Below are 5,926 nucleotides of genomic sequence, written 5' to 3' on the forward strand. Positions count from 1 at the left end.
AATATAATTACAAAGTTACTTACCTGATTGTTCAAGTTTTGGAAATTTTCCATCACGTTCTGTAAGTTTAAAAAAGTTGAAATATAACTTGAAACAGTTCTTTTAACAGACTTAATATTTTTTTTACAATATTCCTTGTATCGAATCCAGTTGATATTGTTCATAAAATCACGATTTTTTCCACAACTGGGACAAGTGAATTCATCTTTCAACAGAATGTAATTTAAATTAAATTTAACGGATGTGTTAAATAAATAACGTAATACGTAAATAAAATAATAAATATAAAAATGAATACAAGTTTCTGCTTGAGAGTTGAGACTACAATATTGCAATAATAACAGTATAACACTGTGGCACTGGACATTGATAGAATGTGAACACAAACACACAGTCGCGATTCATATTTATTAATACTAATCAGTAATTTGCAGTTTTGGGTAAATTGTGGAAAATACATCTGCATGTCAGATAAGCATTTGTTTTATTTATAATCCATGTTCATGTTTATACTCTACATCAGTAGTTCTCAAACTGATACGCGTACAACTTGGGGGTACTCAATATTTTTTAAGGAGTACGAGTCTAGTCAACAAACTTATATATTTAAATAGTGGAAAAAACTCCAAAATTTAAGTTAAAATTTGCGAATTTCAGGCTTAAAACGATACTGTAACTAACCGTTTAATTCATCATTGATTAAACGCGTCTGCTGTTATACCAAGTACACAGTCGAATATATTAAAATTATATTGGTACGACATTAAGCTATGCTAGGATTGCCAATCGTACTACATTGGACAGGACTGTCCAACATTTGTTTGATTTGTCCTACGTTCAACTATGCTATAAACTTTTTATATGACTATTCTCGTTTTACAAAACTACCTATTTATATTTCATTTTTATTATTCTTTTAATTTTATCAATTTATTATTTAATTAAGGTGGTAAACATCCATGTTTCATAATTAATAAGCTAATTTAATAAAATGTAATAGATTTTTTTTGTTTGTTATCATTATAAAAGTATGTACTGTCGGTTGCAGCATTTTTTACTAAACTATGTAGTGCCGTAGCTATTAAGGAAATAGGCCACCATAAGCCGTATTGTTTATACATATAATCAGTAAAAATAACCATTGTGGTGGTTTTTTTATTTTTTATTTTGCATTATGTGTGTGTCTAAATTTTTATATATATTTTAGTTTATTAACTAAGAAGAGGTACATATAAAGTTTATTGGTAAAAAGGGATACAGTGTTTATAAAAGTTTGAGAATCCCTGCTCTACATGAATATGACTATTTATACATTTATTTATTTACTACATTGTGTCATCATAAACAGAACTCAATGTATTTTCAGTACTGGCTAGCCACTTAAGTTAGCCACCAATTAACCCACCCATCACCCATTTTAGCTGTGAGACAGTTGTCTTACAAAAACCCTCTCGCGCTGCCACTGCTGTAAACAATTATGCTTACACTTGTTTGCCATTATTTTTCAATTAATCATGATTTTATCAAAAAATTCAAAAACTTTAAAGCTTTGACCAAAAGTTAAAAACTAAAAAGTAGATCTCATAAATTGTATTATATCTCAAGATCCTCGCATAAGAAACAACTTGGGAAACAGCCATTATCTAACAACTCGTTTGCGTATTGTCAATAAGAACTGATACCCTGGGCGATATTCGTTTCATTGAATTCCATTACAATACGATAAATAGTTGAAATGATAGTTGCATATTAATTTGAGATCACGTCAATGAAATCTACCATTGTTGTATTTGCGTGATTAACGATTGCGTTTCCCTTATATCGGAAAAACTTTTTGTCGATCCATAGGACTTCAATTTAAGTCATAGTTTTAATAACAAAAAATCTAGTCTTAGTGGCTTTATTATTTTAAAAAAACCAAACAATACGTACTAAAACAATATACAGTGATCCGGGTTAAAATATTGTTTTGGTATTCAAAAACTTTATTTAAATTCTTTTGGAAATTGAATTATTAATAATGTTAAATATAATAATACCTAAATATTACAAAATAGACTATCATATTCGTTAGAAATCATTCAAATAAGTACGATTATAAGAAAACTATTTAGAAATTAACTTTAATATGATAACAACTTATTATTGATAAACCGCAAATATTCGAAGCAATTAAAATACTTCTTCACCAAAAAGCAATGCTTCTTTCTCAACACTATAAAAATAAAATTGCAGTAAAAATACAGGTATCATGTGTAACAAAAGTTAGTTAAGGAATCTCTAAAAAATTAAGTAAAAAAATAAAAATATTTTTTGATCATACATGTATTAAAAAACTTAATGATAAAATGAGTTTTTACTTCGTTTAATGACCATTTACATACACTATTTTTACAATAACTATATACTTAGCAATGATTAGATCCCATATAAAATGTGAATCTGTAATTTAAGTATAAAGTTCTGTTAATGATCGGAAAATTATTTAATTTTATTACTCTATAAGGTAATTATTATTACTTAAGACAAGAAATTGAAATTCTATGGTTGATTCACATTTGACGCTTCATAAGATTGCATGATCATTTTTACTTTAAAGTATTTTGATTTTGTTATTGGTTTACTGATTGAAAAAATAAATAATTGAGTCGTAACATTATTGGATTATTTATTCTTTAAATTACCTTTAGCTTTAAAGTAAAATACTCCTAAAAAACAATAATGTCTATAGTTCAATATAAAAATATATTTTTATTTTTTTTTGTATGTGCTATACTTTTACATTGTTTTTATTTGATTTTGTTATGGTTAAGTTACACAATTAATAATTAATTAAGAATTTATAATAATATAGTTCATAAGCATGTATATTTTTTTTATTAATTTCATAATTAAAAAAAAAACTTATAAATGTCCATGAATTATTTTATCCAGTGGCGTATATAGGTTTTCATTTCAGAGGGGGTCGATTATATATTTGATTTTTGGGTAGAAGGGAAGGAGGAAGCACACTTTTACGAAAAAAATTACCTTAACACTATAAGACTTCTTAACTGTCTTTCAACATCAGAGAAATAAGAAACTCATTTTTTTTAATAATTTATTATTTTTTAAAAGTATAAAAACTACATTGTAATAAACAAATTTTTTATTAGAGTCACTCAAAATTCACCATATAAATTTTCTTAAAAGAATAAACATAGTTTATAAATATAAAATTTTAAATTATCGCATAAGTAACATTCTCAGTGTCGCGACAAATTTTCGGAAATCCCCAGCATTAAGACCTATCCATGTTAAAAATAACAATCTTTAACAATGATATTTTTCATTTCGGAGGGGGCCTGCCCCCCCCACCATAGAAACGCCACTGATTTTATCCAATTATTGGTATAACTATATAATAAAGCAATTATTTATTTGTATTGTAACTATATTTGATATACACATTATTTTATTTTGTTGAACTTATGAACCCGTTCAAACTTGTAAAGCTACTGAATGTATATCATTTGACAAAGAATACAATAAAATAAATAGATTTTCATTCGTTTTTTATTAATGAATAGTGAAAATTTAACTACACTAAATTGATCCTCATGACGATTTAAAAAATGTACGTCATCCGGACGCAATAAGTATCTTTTTTTGTATCGGTGTCAATTTATAGCCGGAAATAATAAATTTGTATTTTTTTTCTTAATTTTTATTTGATCTAAATTGGACATTTATAAAAATGTATAATATTTAATAATAAATACAAAAAAATGATAAAAATTTTCTAATCAGACATTTATAATGGTTGCTATATGATTATTTCTAATTATTACTTAATTAAAGATGTATTTATTGTTTTTGGTTATTTTTCTTTATTGTAGGGTCACTAAAATATTTACTTTAGAAAAAGCAAAAAAATATTATTACATATATTAATCATACATATATGAACATATTTTCATTTTAATAGAGAAATATTTACTTATACCATACACAATAGCAAATACATTCCCCTTAACTTTTACGTAGATAACCAGTCTAAATTAAATAAATAAAATTATAAGTCTAATGTAATAAACAGTCATATCATTACTTTTATTCTCTTTTTTCCTCGCTGTTATTAAAAAAAATATATATATCATTATAGTTTACGTTAGCCTTAGCTCTCAAACAATAATATTATATTCCTGTACTCGTATATATGATACAGTTTAAAGATAATAAATGCTCTGTAAATAAACCAAACTATTTGTTCCATCTTAATGTCAAATATTAATAAATAAAAATGTTTAATACGTGGATTAAATACCTATAAAATAAATAGTGTTGTCTCCCACTGTAATTTGTAAAGTTCATTAAGATTAAAAAAAAACCTATAAATAATACTATATATTGGACTTGGACATCTGGCATATTTTTTTTTTTAGTTGAAATATCAAGAATTGTGGTACAATACATGTAACGTGATTATATATTATTTATATCAATAATAACAACTGACTAAAAACTGACCTACTTAATTACCATATACATTCTTAATTTACCCGAATAGCCAAATAAATATTTATTATTACCTCGCATTATAAATCCATTTAGTGAGTCAAAGTAAACCACCATTTTTGGTTGCAGAAGGTATTTTAACTAATACACTTTTAAAAGTGGTGCAACTACTTAATGGAAACAATTTTTAATAATTCATTTGTATTAAGTTGTCATAATCTGATTCCTCATAAAATATTTTTGTATTTAAAATATATTTAGGTACATGTTTTACTTAATGCCATTTTTTTTTTATCATGAATTAATATAACATAAGCCACAAGAATCAATTATAATATTATAATAGTGTTTACCAAATTGGTAAGTGTCCTTAATGTGTCCTTAGAGTGTCTTGAATTTTGGCCAATAATTACAGACGTGGGCTACATTCGAATAAAATTTTAACAGTATGTAAACTTGTACTTCCATTGTAAATAAATGTATAACCTAATATTATTATAATTTTAATAAAAAAAATTTAATTTTAACAAATTTTGTTCATCATTTTGTGCTGTTAAAATTTAATTTTAGTGTTATTATAGTTAAAATAAATTCACGGACTCTGGTTGTACCGAAATCCGAAGAGATCATTTTACAACAAATATTTTCCTTTAAATTTACAATATTAATAAACACAGAATATTTTGTAGATTATAAAAAATTAAATATTACAGAGTTTACATTGTTTTATAAGCCAAATTAATAAACATAATATTTTTACTGAAAAAATTATTAATTGTTTCCATATAAATAAATCCTACGATTATCTCAATTGAAGTAACCAAGGAAATTTTAATGGAATACAAAATAAGAAATACAAAAAAAGAGTTATTTGATATCTGAATGTGTATAATATAATCAATATGTTGAAGTTTAATACACATATATTATACATATAATGTCATAAGCATAGCCTTGGGGTGCATACTCTGATTGCCTATGGAAATAACAATTTTTATTCTATTTTTTTGGAAACTAGTATTTTTTATATGTTCACTTTTGCGTATAACTTTCTTGTATACTCTGAACACGAAGTCTCGCTACGCCTATGTGTAGTGACTAAGATGGAAAAATGTAACATTTTATGAACATTTAACGTTAAGTAAATATCCTTTTAATATAGTATCAATATTATTAAAAGAAATAAAAACAATTTCTTATTAAAATAAGACTTTTTATTCGATATAAGAATTCAAATTGTTAGCATAATTTAAAGAATAATTGTATATATATATATATATATATTATATTATAATATTTGTACACTTGTAGATAATTATTATCAATAATATAAACATTTCAGAAATTTGAACAGTTAGTAAAAACTAAGAATTATATTTTCGTCTTTTTTCGATCGCCTATGAAATGGATACATGTATTATTATTATAC

Source organism: Sipha flava, unplaced genomic scaffold, assembly GCF_003268045.1.
Source record: "Sipha flava isolate LNK unplaced genomic scaffold, YSA_version1 2_pilon_pilon, whole genome shotgun sequence".
In the NCBI taxonomy this organism is placed as follows: Eukaryota; Metazoa; Arthropoda; class Insecta; order Hemiptera; family Aphididae; genus Sipha; species Sipha flava.